Source organism: Pezoporus occidentalis, unplaced genomic scaffold (genome assembly GCF_034315485.1).
Source record: "Pezoporus occidentalis ecotype Australia unplaced genomic scaffold, CSIRO_AGI_Poc_V1 ctg70, whole genome shotgun sequence".
Taxonomy (NCBI): Eukaryota; Metazoa; Chordata; class Aves; order Psittaciformes; family Psittacidae; genus Pezoporus; species Pezoporus occidentalis.
The window spans coordinates 1,008,874-1,034,252 of NW_026916053.1; the positions used below are offsets into that span (position 1 = coordinate 1,008,874).

The 25,379-nt window shown below is 36.4% G+C and overlaps 1 protein-coding gene across 1 annotated transcript in view; it reads right to left on the reverse strand.

The window, feature by feature from the left end:
* Window positions 1-25,379, reverse strand: part of NCOA3 (nuclear receptor coactivator 3) — an 80,356-nt gene that overhangs the window by 26,253 nt on the left and 28,724 nt on the right. The window contains exon 3 of the mRNA XM_062642371.1: window positions 2,729-2,804. The gene's annotated coding sequence lies outside the window, so the exon portion shown is untranslated. The remainder of the gene's footprint in view (window positions 1-2,728; window positions 2,805-25,379) is intronic.

Sequence of the window (25,379 nt, forward strand, 5' to 3'; positions counted from 1 at the left end):
TGCACTTTTACTACTAGAGGCAAAAAAGTTCAATACAGCCATCTTTGTAAACTTACTTTCTGAGCTAAGAGGAAATTGCATTATTTCTGGCTCAATGAACCTATAATGCTGACTCCTCTGCTAGTTACACTGCAAAGTATTACCTACCTAAGCAAAGCATTTTTTGAAGAAGAGAATTACACAGTGAAATTTTATCTACTGTATAATTAAAATACACCCAAAACCTAGCTGAATTTGCCTCAATAACTCAATTATTACATAAAGCCAGCCAAATATAAGAAATTATGTTAAATTTTAAATAATTATGATAACAGTGAGTATTATGAGCCTGTCAATATGCACTACTATGTATTTTTTAATTAATTTCTATACAAGTACTTGCTTGAATGCAGAAAGCTACAGCAGATTGATTACATACAACGATGAAGAAATGCTGAATAGAAATTCTATCCAGTGATAAACAACTAGATTTATGGAAAATTGATGTGTTCCTACTTTATATCATTTATAGAGAGAATTTCTTGGGACTGCCAAATTTTAAGGCCAGGTAGGGAACAGTACTGTAAATGTCTGCTAGTCTGATGACATCAGCATGAGCAGCTAATTTTAATTTCTAAATTAAACTGTCCATGTTGCTCCACTGTACTGGAATCCCTGGTTATTTTCACCAAGCAGTTAATAAAATAAAAGCATTTTATGCTACATTCCACTTAGCTATTGAAGAGATGACACAAAGCCACACTATGGTTTTGCAAAAGTTATTTGAAAAACAAAGTCCTACCTCTTGCCAAATAACTTAGACAGATATACATCTGTATGAAATAGTGAATCTTAAAGTTGAACAGAAGCAAATACGTCCAGAACCCTCCAAAGTTCATACTCAACGCAAGTTTGAGAAGAACCAAGATAATGTAAAACATGGTCCAAAGTTCCAGACTTTTATGATTATTTGCCAACACTACGTACTAGTTTCTGCATTACTACTTGAGTTCATATATAACCCAAATTTTTCAAACTTTCTCACTTATCAAAAATGGGAAACAAGCGAACAAAAAATAACAAAGACCTTTTTGCTCATCAGTACGTGCATTGAAAAAACATTTGTAATTATTAATAAGGTGCACATCTACATCCTTTGCACTATAATACTGTTCACAGGTCAGGGCCATTCATTTTTAGTGAAAAATATAGATGAATTGTTAAAAAGGTACCGGGTTTTGCACATGAAACAAGTTCTAGTAATTATTGTGACAATACATGTATGGCCTTCCAAACAAAGACCTAGAATTTAAAAGAATGATCAGCATTTAGGACTAGTATTTTGCAACCTGTCAGTGTTTTGATATTTTGACAGGCTAAAAATAAATAAATAAAATTAGCTTCTACAGTTCCGTCCTGGACTACCAAGAAAAGGATGTATATGCTGACAATAGGTCTGAAATTGGGAAAGCTCCTAAACCATTTCCTAGACAGCACTCAAGTAAAAAGGACATTGAGAAATACTAAGCACAGTAAGCAAAAAGTTTTAGCTTGGTATTATAGTTTCTTCCCTGGTCCTACCTCATCCTCTCACTAACTGGAAAGCTACTAACTTAACAGCACCCACTGGACCACTTTGTGGTTGTTCATCTTTCAAAGCACTGGTTTTCTTCTCAAACTCAAGCATTATCCCTTTGTGCCTGTGTTCTCACTAGCTGCAGCTGAAAGACCTTTTCACCAAACAGGACATGACAACTGGGAAGGGCTTGTCCTAACAGGGGCCCAAAAATACAGACAACTGGATGCTTAAGACTTAGTTTTTATGTTTGTTTAGCTACAATTGTTGACCACACACACACAAAAACCCAAACCCCCCAAAGCACAGCTATACAATATTAATTTAAAACACATCCAAACTATTTGGAAAAAAGAAGTATTATTTCCATTAAAACAGTTTTAGCACTTCTTTGGTCCCATGAAGCCATCAACTTTTTCCTATACCAAACACATGTACTTATATCTTGCATGCTTGGAAGCTCATCTGTCTAAGCTGATTTCCTGTTTGAGAAACTTGCTAGGGAAAAAGCATAAGCTGGTTCTTAGTGTTCCGCAGAATAAACCAATTATGAAGAATTCAATCAAATCAGTCCTTTCCAATGAGTCATGAGGATGGTCTGGATTTCTTTTTTAATTGTATGTAATGTCAAAATACTAAATATAACCCTGCTTTCTAAAAACCAGGAGATGAGTCACAATTTTTTACGATGCAAACTCTAATGGAATAGCTGGTTTATGCTAAGAGAAGCCCCAAATATTTAAATTTCACTTGACATAAATAAAACTAGAGGAAATTCCATTCAGCAATTCTGTGTTCTTAATGAAAACTTGTTATTTCAAACTTACATTTCCCTCAAATACACATATGTAGGAAGTATAAGAGCTTTCCAGTGAAACTTCTGATTCACAATATTCTTGGAACTGTGCAAAGATTTGAATTGTTACAAGTCTGACAACAGACACAACTGATGTTCCCAGTTACACAGACAGGATTCAGCAAGAAAACGAACTTAGAAGACTCACTTTATGACAGTAGGGAAGCAAAGGGGTGGTGGGGAGGGTGATTTCCTTTTTTTCCTCTAAGAACATGCCTCATATACTTGCATGTACAATTTGTAAATTATAACTCTAAAAACGATAATGTAATAACTATCCAGGTACATAGAGGTCAATTATGAAAGCAGTCACTTACTTGTCCTTAGCAAACTTTCAAGCACAGCTTATTTTTCAGAGGACCTTCAGAATCAGAAGTCATTTTAAGTCACATCCTGAAAAACAAAAAAGGCTTTATTAAAAAAAAGAAAAAAAGCTTGCTTGAATTTTTACATCTAATGTTAATAAACTTGCCAAAAAAGTAAGCACTCAATAGTGATCTATTTTAATGCCAAATGACTTTAAAACTCGCAATCACTGCAACTAACTGTCATCTCTGCTGTCTGCTAAACAGCTCAAAAGTCTTAATATCACAAATGTGACAGGTAAGCTGGATCTCCTTTCACAACTAAATGTATTTAAACTTAAAAATTTTTTTTAACTTTGGGAGAAATAATGAAAACTGCTGTACATGTTTGATCTTAGTAAATTTTAAGTCTTAATATTAAAGCTGCAGCCCCAAATCAATTTTTTGTAAAATTATGACTGGCATGTAAAACTTCAGTGCGTAGCCACTATGTCAGCCTGTGCACACTGCCTGGTACCTAACTATCACCTGAGAATAGCAAACTGATTTCAGAGCTATGAACACTCAGGTTTCTGTGTGCAATTGTAGGAATGATTAATCCACATTATCATGCATTTTATACAAGGTATGATTAAGTGTACTAATTAGTGGGATTCTGGGTCTCTATAGAGAATTACAGTAACTTAGGAAAAGTTTTAAACAACAGCTGTGTGATTGAATTGATTTACTGAAAACTGCTTAAAGCACTACGTAAAGCAGGGGCTGTTGAAGCCAATTAGAAAAATAAATTGCTCTTGGGAATTATTTATGAGCCATTCACATGTAAGCACACACCATAGTCCTATCCAAAATCAAGAGTTTCCAAATTGATACTTTTACCCAGACTACTTAATAGGTAATCACCAGCAGGCAGGTAAATGAGTTTTATTCAAGTACCACATTTCTTAAGAAATTAAACTGAAGCTTTTTGTATCAACTGGTTGCATGTGCATTCATCTGCTGGTTTAACCATTCCTCTGACAATACTGATTGTAGCTTTATTTATACCAACTGGAATTACCAATTAGAAGGTTGATTGACAATGTGGTCACGTAAAAGTAAGCATCAAGAGTAATTGTCTCCTAATTAAAGACTTCTGTAACACCATTTTATGCTAAATCAACCTCTGCTAATCATGGAAACCAGAACAAAAGCACACACAAGGAAAAATAGAAGGAAAAAAAAAGAATGATTGATTTTAGCCATATTATGATGCAATATCAGAAACATTTGGATATCACAGAAAATGAAATTCTTCAGCTGTTCATTTCTGCAAAAATGCTAAACCAGACTTACACTACACTCAGTGATAGCTTCCTATCTAGTTATGGTCTCATAGCCAAACAACGGCTATTTTCCGAGATCTCCACTGGACAGAATTTATTAAACAAAAAGGTTATAAATCACGTTCACTGTCTCATATGCAAGCTTTTTCATCAAATTTCTACAACAGCTTGGTAAACTGGATAAACAAAAGCCGTTAAAGAGAATCACAAATGGATCTCACTGAGAAGTTGATCCAAGGAGGAGAAATCACAAAATCTCTTAAAGGTGGAAGATTCAAAACCCACAAGTATCAAAAGGATTCTGTATGACTGGACATGCAAGGGTAAAGAGAAGAACCCTGAAAATGTGTTAAATTGAAGACCACATAAAAAGCTTGACACTGTATAAATTAGCTTTAGAATATTCCCTTCATATTCCTCTCAAATAAATATTAATTCAATGGATGTCAATATATGAGCTGTTTAAACAGATGGAATACAACTTCCCAAAGAAGTACTGCAGTAAAGTAACTAAAAGCTAACCTTCTGAACAATCTGAAGGCTCCTAATGGGTTAGAAAAGGGTTAGCAAAGGCACCTAGAGTAGCATTTCACTCATCTGGTCTGGACAAATGCTGCAGAGCCCCATCCTATGAGAACTGTCAATTTGCAGGGCAACCCAGACAGACATTCTGAATTGTGTTTCACAGAGCAGGATGAAATTAAACCAACCTGAAGGAGAGATGAAAACCTTACCAGCAAGCCATAAAGTTAAGACAAAATACAATACAGCAAAATTTTGCCATATATCAAAAGTAAATTTGACCTCAAGTTACTACCACTATAAATAAAACAGGTTATTAAAATTTTATAATCTAAGAAGTCATTACATTGTTATCATCTACTGGCAGAGGTTGTCCAGAGAAGCTGATGACTTTCCCATGCCTGGCAGTGTTCAAGGCCAGGTTGGACAGGGCTTGGAGCAACCTGGTCTAGAGGAAGGTGTCCCAGCCCATGGCAGGAGGTTGGAACTGGATGAGCTTTAAGATAGATCCCTTCCAACCCAAACCATTATATGACTTAAATGAAAAAATAAAATACATCCCTCTTTTTCAATACTACTTGGGCTTTTCTTGCTGATGAAAGCCGTATCTTTTACGTACTGGAAATTGACCACTCAACTCGGTTATCCCTACTCTAAACCTACTACATGCCTCCTGAGTACAGAGGTAACAGCCAACTCCTTAACCTTTTTAATACATAAAATATTTTACTTCAACATTGTTTCTGTTCTTATTCACATTAATTAGTTTACGTTATTACAGTGTCTATTAGAGTATCAGAGTGATATTAGAGCATCAAAGCACAGCCATGTACCAAGTGATTGCCAGTCTCAGTATTCTAAAAGCTCAGCATCTGGGGCTGTAGGAGCAGCTTCTCCCTCAGCTCTCACTGCCCCAGTACCACTTTCAACATGTGAACATACTATTTCGTGTCTAAAACCTGCACAACCAAAAAAGCACGAGTGCTCAAACAAAAACATTGTTTGATAGGTTTTCGTCTCAATAAGCTCAACATAGTGACCTTCAACTTATTTCCCCACCTTCAGAATGAGCTACAGAGATACTCAGTTTACACCAAAGAGAAACTGGGCATCCAGCAGAGCCTGGCTACCAAATTTAATTTTCATTATTACACACAGTCCAGTTTTCAATTCGATTTTTAAAACACATACAAGAAGGAACATTACATTAGAGCGTGGATGGGATAGCTAAGTGACAAGGCATATTATTGCCTGTGGCACAGACAACAACAATATAACAGAGCTAAGGCTGCACCGGTCTTAAGGTTAAAAATATACATATTTTATATTCATAGTCAAATGTGCCAGATATGGCAAACACAATGGTTACTTTTTGAAAGAAGATATGACAAGGACAGTCTCTGTAATCCTCTTTAAATGTTTCAGAAGTAATTAATGAGCCTGTTTAAGAAAGAAATCAAATACACTTCCAACTACAGTACATAAAACCAACATATTTTTAAACCGCTGGCAGAGGGAAAAATTGCGGCAGATAAAATGCCAATGAACTTTAACTACAGCTTTGTGAATCTGAAAGTACAAACTACTGAAACAGCTAAAGAGACTCAAGTACACTGAGTTAACAGAGGTTTTGGCATACTGTAACTATTTTGTACTGGAAAGTCTTATCATTTAAGATTAAAGCAGCTATACTTACATTATGAAGCAAACAGCAAATTATACTGATACATCACTATCCTAATCTAGCGCTTCCATCAGTACAATAACTAAAAGTACTCTTCCAAAATATACGTGTTTGATCATTCTCTGCTCTTTTTTTCCCCACCCCGTCAGCCAAAAAGGTCATTTAGGAGATAATAAATAACTGCCTTGGAGCCTTCACTGAGTCAGGCCTGTTAGTTAAAAATAAAAAAATTAAACCTCTCGCAGCCAGTGAAGCACACACCTTGTTGCAACATGTTAAATAATCTTAACTCAGCACACATCCTTTTTGTATTAAACCTTCTGTCTTAGGGAGACCATAATTCTTCAAGCCTTGTCAGGTTTCATTTACCAATTCCCCTGCAGTGTTTAGTAAGCACTATGCACTCCTGAGCTATTTTTCAGACATGACAATTAACTTGAGCCTTGTTCACTTTGCATATATTAATATGACAGGACTCTTTCAGTTAAAGGATGGTCAGAGGCACACACTCAGAGTGCGTCTCCTGTTCCTCTGATAAATAATGTGTGTGCTCTATTTCTGAAGTATCATTACTTGTTTCCTATACATCCCTGCTTCTAGTCACAGCAGTAGATACAGGACCCTGCTATAACAAATAAAACGAAAGAGAAAAGGGGGCTCCAGTGAACTTGCTTATAAAAAAGACTAGTCTCTATGCTTACACTTCCACCATGTATTGCTGAACACTTGTAAAAGTTTCTTACCCATCGGCTTCCGCACCAAGCCCTGTGGTGAAGTGGTTTCTGCATCTCATCACAGGTCCAAAGACACGTTAGCCACATTTTGGACTCAGAACAACTGCTGCCCTCGTAACTCAGCTGTGAAAAGCCAACTTCTTTGGCTAGACATGTCTGTCAGGATACAGCTCTTGTAAGTGAAAGGCAACTGGGCATGATGCAGCCACACCACCTACTTGCATGAGGCTGGCAGCAAGAATTTGCATGCTCGAAAACAGCAGGCCAAAATAATACCGAAGAGGGCTTCAATCTTAATTTATTTCCAAGCCACTGTACTGGAAGAGGTAATCTGGTCTTTCAATATTGCTGCTAGCATCAGCTGAGTGGTTTTAGAATATATTTAGAATGTTTTTAACATAGGTAAATCCTTATAGACTTGTATTGGAAGAGTTAGTAACAACAGTTACTTAAAAAATAATTTAAGATTCAATAAATGCATATAGAAAGAAAAGAAATCCTGAGCTCAAATACCACAAAGAAAGAAATAGGATGTGATGTCTGGGCTACCATAATGGGATTTGGTAACTACTGAACCGGTAAGAAAGCACAGGCTACCACCATTCTTTTCTGGACTTCCAGACATTTAACAGCAGAAGATAGGCAAATTAGCAGTTGACTCAAATACACGTCTATTTAGGTGTTATATTAATATTTAATGCAGTTCTAAAAGTGGAAAATGCTTCTTCACACCATCCTTTCAAGAAACAGTGGGTACTATGGGAAGAGACTCTACTTGTGAACAGTGCACAAACCTCTCTGCTATTACTAACACCAATTAAATTCTAAAGAAAAAATAAAAATGGATATTTATATGTGTTCCATTTGCAAGACAAAATACCCCTGCCAGAATTCACAAGAGAATATCAACATCATTGAAGAATCACTTTCCAGCTCTATACACAACTAATACATAAGTGATTCCATGCCAATTAATACATGACATAATCCGCAAGTCAGTAAGAAGAATGCAAGCTGTAGGACGTGTCTCTACATATTACAATGTCAGCTTCATTAGGAAGTAAGCTTGAATTTATTCACATAATTTGTTAAAATGGAATTATGTGGTCCTAAATTATTTAAAGATCAGTCCAAAGTACAAAATCTCTCTAAATTAGAAAAGGACATCAACTAAAAGCCTTACAACATGGAACTATCAGTTTGACCATAAATATCAGAAAACACTATTTATGTCTTTTTAATGGCTTCTAACCTCAACATACCTGAGGAAAGGTTGTTTCATGCCTTACCAATATATGAATTCAATTCTTACACAATTTTGAGACATTACAATAATGTAACTACCTTTCCAGTACAAACTTTAATCACTGTCATTATAAAGTCCAATGCAAAGGGATGATTGGCTAAAACTAAGTAACAACCATATCAAATGCCAATGCAAAGCAATAACTGTTAGTAGATACTAGATGGTATTCACAGCACAACTTATAAAACTGGGACAACTCTTTTATGGGGAACCAAAAAAAACAATCACCCAATACTATGGGGTGTTTTTTTCTTGTAGAACAGAGCAGCTCCTGGAAGGTAACAGAGTGACAGAGACATTGTCCAACGTGATCTGATAAAGACACAAGAGCCCTTACCTTAATTTAACAATGACTAAGAAATTAGTTTCCTTTTACAATGGAGGAAGCAACTTCCCAAATACAGCTTCAATACAGTAAGAATTCAACTGGCAAGTTTCAGTAGCAATTACTATTTTCCTTGAGGTAGCTGTACACTGACACTTCAAAAGCAGGGAGTACTTACAAAGTTCTTGGTGAAAACAGGAAACATAATCAACTAAACCGAGATTGTTTCACTAAATACACATGGATCCTTCTCCAAGTCATCAACAAGCCCATTCCTTTTCCTGAAGCTCTAAATGTGCCATCAGCAAGTCTATTCTTCTTCCTGTGACTCTGAATGGGTTCATGTACATTTTCATATATCATATGCATGCAATATTTTATTCTGACATTCTACTCTACCAAGGTCTCAGGGCAGCAAAGACTGCTTGTTTGATGTCGAGAGCGAGAACTTAAACACAACTATAGTATTACAATTAGCATTAACTCATTTAGCGCTATGGCATTGTTAGAATCAGAGCATATCATGCCAAAATCTTACTCATTTTACAGAGATGACTGTTTTATATAAACCATGTTTATAATGTGAACAGTTTTTCAAAGCAGCAGTTAAAAATTAGGCAAAGTATCAGCATTTTCCTTGCAAAAGCCTCTCCATTGCAAGCTTAAATTTAGAGACAGAAGTCATTTTACGTTTGGTTCAAAATCTCTAACAATACCAAAATGCCTTCAGACAATGGGAAAAACTGACTGGTTTTGACAGAATGAAACATTTACTGTAGACACTATCAGTTTCTGACACCTGATCTCCATCAAGTAGATGCCAAGCTTAATACCAGCTTTTGAACTTCCGAAAGCAATACTCAGAAAAGCATTCAAAACAGATTATTTTTTTTTGCATTTTACAGCTATTACTAGTAATGGATGCTCACCCCAAGTATTTCCAGTCTTTAAATTGTGTATGTGAATTGGAAGTATTCACCAATTCAGTAGGTATAGAGATTGGCTATTAAGAAAACTGCTTATCTGAAGGAGTAAATTTTTAAGTGTCAAGTTGCAGAGCAAAAATATTTTTAATTAGAATTGTACAGCTGAAAAAGGACTTTAAGCACTTTTTCTGTGTTCGCATATTTAAAAAGCAAACCTCTCAATTAAAAGCTGTAAGTAACTTAGAATTTTTGCAATGATCTAATTGCTTTGTTTCCCCCATTCTACCCTGGGTAACTGTACATCTTGGGTGATGTGATCGAGTTGATGCTCATGTGCCTTTAACAGCCCTGTCATTAATCATGCCAATACATTTAGCCTATCAGTCTGTTCACTTCATCTGCTGTTCCCCAGCACTTGAATAATTATTAAGAAGCACCAAAGTTTACCAACAGCTGGAAACACAAATCCTAAAAAAGAAGAGTCATGATGCTTCTGAGTATTTCTACACAGCTCTGTCCTTTGTGGAAGGAGTGAGGAATAGCAAAACATAATTGTTTCTGCGTTTGGCAAACACCTAAGAAAGCTAACCTTTTGTGGGGTGGATGCTACAAAAAGATCATTTTCAGCCAAACTGATGGTTCTTACCATAAAGACCTCTGAAGTGAAAACACCTGAACACTGAATACATCAGATTAACTTCAAAATGTACTGGAACGTTCTGGCCATCAACAGAAAGAGCCTTTTTGATTCCGACTACTAAAACCCAAACCTTTCACTTTTATGAATGACACAAAATTAGGTCTGCAAAGGATGCAATCCAGTGCTGCAGTTTCAAGAATCTTTAATGTTTAGTGTCTAGACAATAATCTTTTTGTTCTGCATTTATAAGAACACAATTTGTCACACAATCAACAAATTAGTTTCTCTTATTAACCTTGGAAAACTCCTATCTCTCAAGACTTCCACAGCACAAATACCAAGAAAGCAACACATAATGATTAATGAAATATTTGTTTCCAGTCTTTATGACACTTCAAAGATAGATTTTGGTATTAGTAGGTGTGTTATAAACAAACAGAGAGAACTAAGCCTTGCCAATGGTGCTCTGGGTCCCCAGCAGATGAACTGGGACACAATACACCCAAAACATGCTCACAGTGATTTCTGTCCTTCTTCCTAAATACTCAGAGCCAGTTCTACAAAGCACACCGTCCCACAATACCAAGCCTCTAGCACTAGACAGAAGCATTGATTACCCTCTTTAAAAAGCATGTCATAAATTCTGGCCTGCTGTCATAAATATACAGCCAGCTGAAATGCACACCACTTTCAAGGGCACAAATATTTGAGGGAATAGCATTCTGTTGTTACAAACAAACAACAAACAGTAATGAGAAGCAGCTTCAGTAACTTAGTTAACATGTTTAATCACAGCATCATGTAAAACAGCTAGAAATGATGCTGTAGCTGTGGGCTTTTACCTTTTGGGTGGTTTGAAGTTAAAAGGACTAGATAACAGGCAAAACTCACCCTACAGAAGAGATGAAAAGTGTGACCTGCTAGTACACTTTAAACACAATGCTAGTTTTAACTGGAAAATAAAGCAGCCAACCATAAAAGGATGTTGGTAACAAGACAGTTCAGAAATGTAATGCACAGCACAAAATAGTTTCCTGTTTCTGTAAGCACTTGATTTTCCTCCACACAAACAACATGTCTTAGGGGCATGTGAAAAGGAATGTGTTTGCTTACAGAAAAATCATTTTTAATGAATAGAAGATGACTGCTACTGCCTGCTCAACTCAACCACCTGCCTATCTGTGCAACTAATATGATCCATGAACAAACACAAATTGCCTCCTTGACACCTCAGTGTTTGAAGCCAAAAGGCTCCACACGTGGGATTCCAGGTACTTCCAGGAATGCTACATCCATCTGTAGGGCTAAACCTTAAATACACTGTCCTGACAGACAGGGAACCCGGTAGTGAAGTAGCTAATCTCAAAATAAAACAAAAATATCTATATTTATTTTGAAATTAAAATACATAAAAGTATTTATTTATATCAGTCATTCCTAATACTCATAGTTGTTTTAACAGTACAGGTGAACACACCTGCTTTACATCTCTAGGGGGAAAAAAAGCTTAAATATAGTTTTCTCTTTCAGTTACACGCATTTTGCACAAAAAATTGCACACACCTTTGGTGATACTCTTAAGTCAAAGATCTCAGGGATGATAAAATAGTATTTGTTGGATGAAACGAATTTTGCCATATCTTGCCATGCATTTCCAGAACGTCCAAACCCACAGTCAGCTCAATCTTTCCTCTCACTCAAGTAGAATAATTTAAAGATTATTTGTGACCTAAATTTCTTTTTGTATAGCCTATGTCAATTTGCCTGAGAAAGGAATCAAAGGAGTAGCGGTCATTAGAGCTGCAAGAGAGAAAAGAACCCAGAAGAGTGAACACATCTGTGACATCTCAATGTGAATGGAGACAATAGGCGCCTTATACAGCTATAGCGCAGGGGTGGGGGAGGAAGGCTGGCAAGCCTTTTTGTTTGCAACATAAAGATGTGAATAATTCTGTAAAATGTAGTTAGGAAGCATTATGTGCCATAACTAAATTAGTCTGCTTCTTGCTGGATTTCTCAGCTGAATTTGGCTTTTAGAAGAATTGGGCAGAAGTCATGAAACAGGAAAAGAAATGCAAATCTTTGCAGGAGAGGAAGAAAAAGTAACTGGCTAGATATGATGGACACATTTCATAAAAGAAATCAAACAAAAGGGCAAACCCATGGAACAAATAAAGCCTACAATTTCTATGGACCTCAAAAAACATTATTGCCTGGCCATCACAGAAAGCAGATCACAACCTCAGAGAAATACTGAAGACAGCAGAAAACAAAAAAGACCAAATTCCTACTAGAACTCACCAGATGTTCACAGATTAAAATACAGAAGACTTTCTAAATGTCATTCCAAATTTGATACAGTATTTAGGGGATCGATATAAGACCAAAAGGAGTATTACTTAAAATTAAATTACTCTGCTTTGAACGAGTTCAAAAATGAATTTCAAATCTTAAGCTTAATTTTTAATATGACTTTTTTAGAAGGAACACACATTGGCACTCTAAAAAGACTGAGTATTACTATCACCTCAAATTCCCAGCTTTTTAAAACTTAAGACTTGTGTTACATGAACTGAGTGAAGATTTAGTTTCCAAAACTACTTAGAATTGTGCCAAAACCCTTTTCCACAGAAACACATACAGACTGCGTGACACACCTATTCTAAAATTGCTAGCACATTACAATATTGTATTTATTCATTCTATCATATCATTTGTAGCTCCAATTCAAAGTATTAAAATGAAATATCTTAAATGGTTTTAATGGGGGAGAGGGAGAGGGGAGGAAGCCAGCACGTGAATCAGTTAATGCTTGTGCACAGAAATCAAAGGCATTCTCAAAGATGGTGTTATACTCCTATATGGTTGGTTGTGTTTTAAAAACAACAGGCAGTTTAGAAGCAGTGTGGAATATTAATTTACACATCTCCAGTGATATGCGAGGACATCACCACACACCCCCAGCCCTCAAGATGGAAAAGTGATTACATTGTCACTGGATGACTGTACCGTGATGACAATGGGGAGGGAGGGAGGGAGGGAGAGAGAGAGACAAAAAAGATGCTGGCTCTCAAGCGAACTCTGGGTAATAGCTGGTACACCTACACAGCCTTTGGAGCAGAGAACAAAAGCATTTTAAAAGTGGAAAGCTTGTCTGCATGGGAAGAACTGAAACACCCCTAGAACACGGTAAATTGAATGTAAACAGGAAATACAGGACTAAAAAAAGAACGAGAAGTGTGCCTCGCACCCAACTCCAACTGATAATAAAAAGATGTTTAAACAACACATCGGAAGCAGGAAGCCAGCCAGAGAGACGGTGCACCTCCTCATGGCAAAGGCATAAAATGGGCATGCAGAGAGGATAAAGTCATAGCTCTGAAAATCAATTCATGGTAGCCTTCACAACCAAAGACATTGGAGAGAGCCCCACTTACATCATTTATTTGTAACAAACTGGCTGGAGAAGCAAAATTAATTTTAAGGAAGTACAGAGGAAGAATTAAACCAGACAATGGAGGTATCCATCAGCCACCAAATACCCTTCATAGGAAAAGGGGTTCAAATGTACATCTTCAGAAAAGCCAAACTGCACAATCTCTCATCACCAATGGCTGCTGGATCAGAACACTTGCAGGTGGCTGGTGGAGCTCCTGCTGGCATAAAAAAAATCTAGAGAGACTCTCAGGAGCTATGGACCAATGGATCTGATAGTCATGCCTCAACTGTCTTCAATCCACAGTAAGATGGCAAAAGCTGTGCTAAAGGATAGTGTCACTGAGCACATGAATAAACAAAGTCTGCAGAAAGCCAGCCCACACGGTATGGTTCTCAACAGGGAAAGCTTATTTGAGGAAAAAGAAAGTTGCACAGAATTACTGTAACCTGTATGATCCCCAGACTGATCTACTATTTCCTGACATTTTACATTTGTTAAAACTTGTAAAAGTATTTATTTATTTATATATTTATATATAGAGAGATACATATATTTGGGGGGTTTTAACTGATTTAGTGCAGTGGCAAAAATATACTTACCCATATAATCTATTTTACTCAATAAACGTGTATGGAGACTTCTTTACCAGTATGAAATGTGATTCTACTTAGGTTTGTTGACAGAGCTTTACAGGGAAGCTTACCTAGTAATAGGTTAAGCCTAGGAGAGACTAAGGGGATAACCAAAGCACTATCATTCCGAACATCTAATATTTCTAAAAGTCAAAGCTTCAACCATTTATGAGCCAGAGGTCAATGAAAGAGGAAGAGTGAAGAGAGTTCAGTGAAACCTTGAACTGTGCAACTCTGAGTTTTGGTGGTGTTTGTTTAATTTCCCTTTTACAACTATGTATAAATTAAAAGTCACATTTCTCTTCTTATTAAAAAAAAAAAACAAAAAACGGCGGCTTCTGGATTTCAGGTCCTTGCTTCTCTCTTTTCTTCAGTCAGATTTCAAGGTAAACTGTCAATATTTTCAAATTTTCTTTAACAGTGCTGGGGAATGGAATCAGTTTTTCTGTTTAAATGAAAAATGAGATGCTTTGCTACTCGTGTCACTGTCACAGTTGGGGTCTGAAGAGAAAGAGCAAATATAATGAGATTTGAAAAAAACCCTGGCAGTACTGCAGCCTGCAAGAGACATACAAATGTGAAGAAAAAAACAATTGTGTTTTCCTTCCTATATTAAGAATTTTTTCATAAGAAAAATATTAAAAACTACAACTTTACCTGTGACTTTTAATCATCAAAACTATTCAAGAAAAACATTACAATTATTTAGGTCATGAACAAGCAAAAATAAGCAACTAAACCCAGAAAAAGAATTTATTTTAGAGAAATGGATGAAGTGCTTGACCACCAGTGCACTGTGATAGACTATGCATACAAAGGAGCTGTGAAATTCTAAACTACATGCTTGTTTACATGGGAAGACTTACTACCATTACTATACCAACATAACACCATTTACATTACACCTACCTCAGAACAAAGTAATTGGACTTATAACAACCTAATATTAATTACTTACAGCAAATTTCATGTTCAGCCACTATAGTGACAAAAGTCTAAAAGCAGCGGCACAGTAACGCTGATACATTTTACCATGTAGGCAAACACAAATATTCATGCAATAGGTGTATGATTCCTTTAACTAGGGAGCAATAATACAGCCTGGTCAACAGACTCAAAAGTTACCTATGTGCTCATCATCTCCTTCCTTTTCTGAACTGATAGTAAGTGAATGAACATGTGAAATATTTGCAAGTAGAAAAGCTAAGATTAATCACACAACCCATAGGAGAATACACTGAAAATACTGTACCTACACTGCGATACACCTTAACTTTCACTCATTTCCAATAGTAACATGGGGTTTGCACACTATCACTGTAGCAACAGTAGAATACAAAAATGGATTTCATTACAGCATGCTAATATCACCATGTTCCCTACTATAACTTGCAGTTCAATATCAATGACCAGCATTGACTAAAATAAAGCCATTCATCCATTTTTATCCTTACAAAATGCTTTTTAAAACAAAGGACTTATATTCTTAGTCATTCTTAGCATCTACAGTTTTGCATAATGATGCCTACAGCTACTTCACCAGGGAAAGAACACAAGGAAAATAAAGTCACAAAAATGTTACAAGTAGAACTCCAACATTTACCTTACCATATGTTTAAGCTTGTATTAAATTAAGAAAGCATGCCAAAATCTAACTCAGAAGGAAAGCTTCTCACTTTTAAGACCTTTACGTGCTTGCTTCTCGATCAATCCCACTGTGGCAGTGTGTGCATTACAACAGTGAAATAAAGATTGGAATTCTTCAACTGGGGCTAGCCAGGAAAGGCCAGCCAAGCTTCAAGTCACTACAATGAAATATCCAATTTGCTACCTTCGAAACAAAACAAACAGCAAAAAGCACCACAAACCCTAAGCATTACCACCACCAAGATCACAGTGTGTTATTGCAAGGAGAAATAATATGGGTCTCCAACAACACGTCTCAAGGAAAGTCAGGTAAGAGCAGCTTTCATCAGTAAAGAGGTTCCTATGTGTACAAAAATCCTAATTTTCTTGAGGATGTGTACATGAAGGGATAAATGAAGAAAGACTTTACAGGATAAAAGTATATAAACATGGTCTGACAAGGAAAAAATGTCACATAAGAAATCCATTTGTTCATCATTCTACCAGGACTCCATAAACACCAGATAAATTATGAGAGAAAAGATGTATCTTCTGAATTACCTGTATAATATTATATAGATATTCACCAGTAATTAAATACAATCATACAGGCACAACTACGTTAAATTTTATCCCTATTAATAAAAGGGTATTTTCTGCTATTCATACAGCTTATTTTGTCTGCAACACCAAATATTACTAGACACCAGTTTAGGGTTCTCATGAGCTAACAAAACATTAAACAAAGTCAGCTTTTGTGTTGCTCCTTTTCTTTTCAAATTTTAAAATGTCATAAATCAATGCACTCGTTTCATTAAATGAATGAGCAAAGCTTTTAAGGACAGTAATTAAAATCTACGGATTATTTCAAGACTAGGAAGCTCAAGAATGAGACATATTTTCTACTGTCATGTTACTTTGACCTTTTTGTTGCCTGTATAACTTTTACTACCTGGTTATGCACTAGTAGTATCTTTAAATGGTCCAACAAAAGTAACTCCACATTTTAAATTCAGCATATAAATGGGGAAGGTTTGAGGATTGCTACAGTCATGACCACAGTTTTGACTGACATCAATCCAAAACAACACAGAAAATACAGTGAATCCATTACGCTTCTTAGGAGTGTTTAAGACCAACTGTTTAGAATCCTGCTGCTTCCAAGATGCAGTAAAGAAATCCCTTCTTGAGTTTCCAACTTTTAACAAACTGGTGCAGCGAAGTCTCAATTCCAAGTTGACTTCGGACCTTAATTTATCTTTTGACTTTAAAAACCTGTTTATTATTTAAATAAAAGAAAATTATTTCTTAGGTCACCTGAAATGACCTCCATGTAGAAGTGACAAACTACAAGTATTTGGTATGAATTTTAGTACTATAAGTATGAAGTATTTATGAAGAACATTAGTAAGGAGAAAGAAATGTACCTTATACCACTGATCAAGAATTAAAATGATGCCAATCAGAATCATACCCATCCACTTTATCTTTAGGAGTCACCTACAGTTTCAAGTTACCTGGCATCACACCAGGGTGATCTGTTTAGCACTATGCTGAGTTACTGAAGCAACAGGAAACTCTAAGTCTAAAAATAGACCAAGCAAACTATGCAGACTACCAGAAAATTTGTCAAGTATGAAAATGATAATTTCTTCCAGGCAATCCTCACTTTTAGAGGATTATTAAGCAAGAATAATTACATACAGAGTTTGGAACATTTCAAGACAATCACGTAATTCTTTACGACATTTAAAGCAAGTAGAACAAGTTTTTCATTGTTGGGGCAATGCACACAAACTATTTACAAAGATATCAAAATGGCTATGAGACAATTTGGTCATCACTGAGAAGAAAATGAATCCCCTGGGTTTTTTTCCTGTTTCAAAGAGAAGTATTAGCGTTTTCTTCTACTAAGAAATAGCATGTTTCCTTCATGATTTCTAGACAATGTATGCTTCTGAAAGAGCATCATACATTCAAAACAATCCTGTGTACTGACAGTCTGGTCCAAAAGTTCACTAAAACATTTAATAGGGAAAAATCTGTCTTTAAGCTTTAAACATTACTCTTACTGTTTTATATTATAGTGCCAGTTGACAAAATGTTAACGTTGTGACTAAATTTGATAAATGAAAATCATTATGGGTTTATAGTCTGGATTCTCATCTTAATGAGAGTTAACATCTTTAGAGCAAAATGTTCAGAGCTGCAAGACATATGCTGAACATGTGTATACATGTGAAGCTTTGAAAGCTGCTTAAAAATGTGAGAATGAGTAAAGTTCGCGCTACCCTTGATAAATGTCAGCTGTCAGGCATCACAGCCCAATACACACTATTTTTTCCCCACAAACTAAAGCCCAGAAAAATGTATTTTTACTTCACCAGCTGAATATAATGCATTATACAAGCCAACATCTACCCAAGGTCAAAAGTTTAGTGTTTTTAAATTTTAACTTCCAGAGCAGGGTATTGGTTACACAGATATCATCATCACACTGAAATTAACTGAAGTGTTTCCAAAAATCTCTGCTAAAGTTACATGTAACACTCTAGTACATATTTTCTACCAAAACGGACACATTCAACTTCCCACCAACTCAAAAGGAGCTTGAAAGAGAAAAGAAGAATTGTTCCTATATCCATTACCAATTCTGTGTTTTTACAGTCCAATTTTACTTGAACATTTTCTGCTCTAGTAAATCACTCATTACAGAATTCTAATTGTGTCTTGCAGAATTAACCCAAGGAACTGAGCAAAGTCTTGGAACACACCAGCTGTACAATAACAGGGTGCGGTAGGGATCAGATTGGCAGAACTTTCCATGAAGAAATGTTACTTTTTAATGGGATATAAATACGTCAATCAACCCTATCTACAGTGTAGTCCACTTAAAAGCTGTTCCCCGGCTCTCCCCTTTGAAACCACATATAATTTATCATTTGTGTATATGAAAAATTATTATTATGCTACAGTTATCCTGCCAAACAGCGAAATGTGCTTTAAAAATTTCACTGCCGTTACCACATTAACAAGCTGGTTTCTTCTTCCACAGCAAAGCCTGAAGCACTATGACAGTCTTCTGTGAATTTTTAATAAAAGTATTATCTACCTTCCCTGAGCAGGTTAACAGCTCCATGTGTTGAAAGATCATGAAGTATGCATGTCATATCAGTGCCTTTCCCTCTCTGTGTTTAAGTAGTATTTTGATCCATTGAAAATTCATACACTTCTACCGGGATTTTCAGAAGCACTAAATATTGGCCTGAGTCTGTTTCTGCTAATTCAGTGAGAACTCTGTCACTGCCTCCAGTAGAAACACTAAAGCTCAAAGTAGCATTCCTCTCAAAATTCTATCTTCAGCAGGGAAAAAAAAAAAAAAAAAAATGATCTTTTACCTGAGTTTTTGTATTAGCCTCAAATAGAAAGATACAGTAAATGTGTCATTTCCTATCAGATGACCTAAATTTTATTTAGAAGTATTGCCCAAGTCATTTAGAAAGATAGGTGTGCACTGTACACAGAGCCAAGAACAACAGATGTAATATCTCTGTTTGCTCAACTGACACCTTTTAAGAATGTTCTGGTAACTACAGATCTACATTAAACCTGGTGCCTGAATTAGAACAACTCCTATTAAAATTATTATTCTGGTCTACTTGATATATTCTAAGAATGTCAATAATAATCTGCAGTGCTCACATTATTTTATTTTAAATACACACTTTGTACACACAAACTGCCCACTACTTATTTACAGTTATGCAAAGTAATCCAAATTATCTTTCATCAACCACAGTGAACACCAGGGTCACAGAAACAGAACAATCACTGCTGAAAGCAGTGGCAGCTTAACTGCCAGATTTACTACAAAAATTGCACCATTTGTAGCAATGCAAAAACATCAAAATAATATCCTTTAACTGCAAAACTGAGTATAAGCACTAATCAGATCAAACCATGGAGTTTCAGCAACATACAAAACCTCTCCCAATCTTTTATGGCATAAGAAAGAACATGAGGTATAAAAAAGGCCCCCTGCACATTTAATTTACAATATACATTGCATTTGCTCTGAAGCCAACAATGGTGATGTGAAATTAGAGCTGAACAATCAAGGCAGAAAATGTAATGAAAAGGCTGTGACCTAAAATAAATTGCCTATTAATGCCACCAAGATGATGTATAGTTGCGAAAAGTAACATCTTTATGTACTGTTTCAAAATAAACATCTAACATTACATACTTCTTAATGCTATAATCCTTGTCTCAACATTTCAAAATAAGTACCTTCAAAGAGACAGATTAGTAAATATATCCCATATTAGTGCAACAGACATACAAAAAAGGAAAAGAAGAGGTAGTAAGAATGACAAAACTTGTCAAGTTAAGAACCGCAGCGTACTTGCTACTGACCATGGAAAATACCTTGTGAAATGCAAACAGTTCATTCAAGTTAGTCACAACTGGTTGTCTTAAATTTTAAAGCATTATAGAAGATGTACAACACGTTGAGAAAGTCTAAACTGTTTTTCTAGTCTTTAAATGATATATTCCCTTCTACCCTCACAAATTTTAGAAAGATTAATAGATTATTTTATTCATTCTAAAGAGGAATCTGTCACACCTAAACCCAAAGTGAAGTTCAGTTTGGGTGAGGGGTAAACATCTGCCTGCCATGGAAGAGTTAAATGGCACAAGGATAACACTGACTTGGAGTACAAAAGGGCCACAAATCCTGCAACTCTGCAGTAAACACCAAACAGTTGCTTTTACTGCTTTACACATCCTTCCTAGCTCTAGTTCTTTAAAATTCAAGGACCTTTGCAGAACTCTGAATGATGAGTAGGGATTTCTTAATTCTCTGGGCAAGTGAAGGGGTTACCCCTTACTGCCCTGCTGTTACTGCATGGCCAGCTACTCACTGACAAATTGCCACTGGGATGTCATACACAGCAAAATGAAACCAGTACCTTAAAACACCATCCTGCAAACTGCAACCGTTCAGGACTGACAAATTACTGGCACACAGTACAAGCAGGGCAGAAGTTCTTCAGTTTCCCATCCGAGAGCCTAAGACACTATGAAAACAAAAAATTCTTATGTCTGCTAGTTTATAGGACTGAAAAAAAGTCTTTGAAACACCTTTTAAAAGGCTGGGGTTTTTAATGGCTGCACTGCAAAGACACTGAATTAAGCTTCCTGAAAGGAAAAACTGATTTTGCTTTTACAGCCAAGCAAGTCAATGTTTTCCTAACATTCTAAGCCAGTGAGTGACCAGCTGCCTCCGAAGTTTCTCAGAAGCTACCCGGAAACTTCACAAAAACATTAACTGAAGAGTATTATGAAGACAGCATGAACAACATACTAGGTAAACCAGTGCCATTAAACAGTATTAATCTCTGACAGACTGTAAAAGCAAGCAACAGAGAAAATTACAACTTATAATGCTTTACTCCTAGAAAGATCAGAAACGTCTCCTGAAAAGATGTAATTAACGTTTATATTATGCACCCAGAAAACCATAAGAAAGCAAAATAAAAGGGCTATTTCCTTCAACTAGTGTTTCCAGCACAGCCTCCATTATCAATACCATATCAATATCATATCACAGCCTTCTTTATTCAGTACTGGTAAAAGGTGACTCTATCAAAGGGAGGTTTAGCTTCCAGGAATCACTAGGAAGCTAATACATATCACAGAATGCCTTTATTGTTAGTAGAATTTATAACTATAAATATTCTTTTTAAAAATACAAATGTTTTTAGTACACTAATAGCAGGCACATGATATCTGCCAAGTTAAGTGTATAAGCGAGGGTTTCAGTTTTAAATGGTTTTGCTTTTCATTTATCAGGATGCCCCCACTGTTCCCCCCATAAAACACACACTACTCCAGTCTGTTATGTGTCATGCTCTGTTATTCAGCTTCTGAAAACCTCAAACATTTATTCTCTCTCCAAATGTTCTCTTATAGCAAGCTTAAGCAAGCTGCACATTGATCTTCATTTTCAGCATTAGGATATTTCAAAATAAGATTCCTCTGACTGAAATCCTCAATTCTAATCCTGTCACAACAACATGCCAGCAATGTTGACACAGGACCCAGGAGGACGACATTACATAGGTGGCAGGGAATCAAGGTGAAAAACAAAAGGAATCTAAAACAAAGAGACAAAGCTGCTTTTCCTACTTTAACAGCATTGTGGGGAAGAGAAATGGAATGACAGCTTTTGAAATAACAAATCACCTAATGAATATTCTACACAAGAAGCTGGAAAGGCAAAAAATATGCATAAAGTTATCATATTCAATATGCATAATTTTAAAGTATTAATTAGAAATGCCTGGAATAAGTATTATCGGAAATGTCACTATCTACACAGGTATTTTCTTATTAACAACATTCACAGACCAATTCAAAAGGATACTGTGACCATTACAAAGCTTGCAATTCGCCTTCCTCCTCCATTTGCATAGTCAGGATAATTCACTTTCGCCCCCTCCATTTATAATCATAATAAATAGGCATTGAATAAAAAGCAACATTACTTCTCCCCTTGTAAGGCATTAGAATTCCTTCCTTCAAACAAAATAAACTGTTTGTAATTGCCCATGTTCAGTACCCGTGGCTCTTTTTCCTCCCTAGGTCAGGCAAATCTTAGCGCTAGAAAAAAATCTGGATAGGTATCACTGATTTTCTAATTCTCTATCACATCACAGCCCTGAGGTTTATTATGAAACAATGCTCACAGTTGTCTGTTCTAGTGCTGGAAATGGGAATATGTTTTATTAACAACCAAAATTAAAAATACTCATCTTCTATTTTCATAGTATCATTACCAAAAGATCACAATAGCATGTGGAGCTAGCAACACAAAAGAAATGCCAGTTTTGCTGGCACATCATTTTTGCTCTGAATCTATTTATATTTGTCAGACCCTTGATTTATCAGGACATTTCCTACTTGTACCTTGAGAACTAAAACTGTCACTGTAAGGATTACTGTATTCTTATTACCATAAAAATTATTGTGTTGCGCTTTTAATTTACTTATCTTGAAGAAAACACTGCATTTCAAACTGCCATTTGATTAGAGAGTGAACAATGGGCATGGTGCAGTGATACATCAAGAATTTTTGATGCCATGAATTGTAAAGTTGATCCCTTCTGTTGTCTTAGCCTTCCAGATCTAGACTTCAGCAGACTATTGCAAGGACAACTACATATCACAAATGGGTGAATGCAACAGTTATGGAACACTTTGGCCAATCTTCTGTTTTCTTTCCTCCATCTGTTCAGAGATGCGGTCTCTCTACTTTCTTCCATCTGTTCAGAGATGTGGTCTCTCTACTATTTTAAATTCACGTACTCTTTGAGAAATAGCAGGTTATACTGACTAGTATCCTAAAAGATAACCACTGTATGCACAGTAATCATCAAAGGAAGATTTAGAGAAATCAGAGCTAATGACAGAGCTTTCCAGAACACATACACAAAGCTGAATATGAATGAGAAGGTTTTTCTACATTAGCGTGTGGAATTTCATTGACCAACCCTGTCCTACCCCCATCCCCAAGACCTCCATCCAAACAAACAACCTAAAACTAGCTTTAAAGTGTGCTGGAAATAAAGCAAACTCCTTTTCAAAAACTGCAGAGTAAATATCCTGGTCTGCTGCTTCAGTAGAAATTAGTAAGGAAAGCTACCATTTACTGTCCCTGGGGCCTGAAAAGACTTCAGCCCACAGCAGAAGCTGGAAAAAACCTTCCTATTCCAGCACATCAGTCCAGAAGCATTTACCAACGACAGCTGTATAGATAACACAACCTACAGAGATCATAAATGCATGAAGTCCTTTCAGCTATAGCAGCCAAGCCCTGAACTCAGCACATCTTCCAAGCAAGTGCAGGAGGCGAAATGCCACTCGCAGCAGGTGTGCTTCACCCAGATCACACCACGTTGTTCTAGCTGAAAAACACTGTGCTTTCCACATATTGTTTTGTATAGTAAAGAGGGAAAAAAAACCTTATTTCTTAGATACCAATTCCTGAACTCTAGTGCCAGAGAAACAAGACTGTGTGTACATACACATATGCTTAAAGGAATCAACATATCTGTAGCGTGAAATTTTTTGCATCTATTCATCTTGCTACATCCCAATAGCATGCAGGAGAACTCACAAAACTTATGATGCTAGCAGAGAGGGTCAGAAGATTAATATTTATGAGGGGGAGGGGGCTCTTCTGGTTATTTTACTGTCTTCTAAGAAGTTGTTGCCATAAACCAGCTCCAAGGCTAGAGCAAAACTGGACTTGAAAGTTGGCTGGAAGTGCTTTGAGGACCTCAAGATCTGACTAATGTCTTAGAAAAAGTATGTCTCCCTATCAAACACAACTCTTCAAAGAGGGATTTACATTCCAGAAACCCAACTCATTATTGCTGCAGAAGACCAAGAGCTCACTCATCACTGGAGATCTGCAAAAATGATGCAGACAAAACAGCTTTGAGACAAACCTACTGAGGAAGAAGGGGAAAAGCCACTTAGTGCATCCCCTGACTAAACACTTAGACTGCAGATAGTAGGTTTCATCACCAACTGAAATAGAAATAAAGCAAAGAAGACAGAGGCACAAATATAAGGTTTCAAAACAAACAAAAACCTACATTCCCACTGCTACAGGTCACCTCTTTTTCAGCATTGTTTGTGCCAGCATGAAAGTTAGGAGCTGATTTAGAGAGAAGCAGCAAGCTTTAATACTGGATACCAGAGTCTAGCTCACTGTACAACTCCATTATCAAAGCCAGAAGACTGAGGGGAAATAAGCCAGGAGAAATCTGAAGCATACAATAGAAGTACTGATAAGTTTCAAAATATAAAATAATTTTCCAAATTGAGAGGCTGTGCTTTAGAGTTTTCTCTAAATTACCTTTCCAGCCTCAAGTAAAACATGACAATAGGAACTGCTTGCTTCAGATAACAGAAACAATAGATGAAAACACCTGGGTGTGAACTTCTTTTTAAATTTCTCATTCACAGTTCAGATATCTTGTTGAGGGGAGAATACTGTGAAAGGGCAGCTCCCAAGCAGCTGGCAATTTCCCCCGAGGGAACTAGGGAGACAGAGCCAACTTAAAAATCTATTCTGAATAAGCATACAGAATCAATCAGCAGAGAACTCCATAGTTCATTTTCAGCTTGTGACTACTCATCTAATGCTTTCTGGTTATAAAATGAATTGACAGTATCCCTGATACCCCGTTCTGGCCGTTTTTGTTAGAAGTACAAGTTACACTAGTGATTTTCTCATGATCAGCAGTTAGCTCTTGTTACCACGCTTCAGAGTAACACTCCCCCTCCCCAAGTAGTTTACTTTGAAGAAATAGGATTTACAAATCTGGTTTGTGTTTCTTTATCCTGTGAGTCCGTGTTCATTTTTTGCCAGTTTCCCACCCTACTGCTTTCATGCACTAACAGCTTTAGAGATCATGTATGTCTAACACC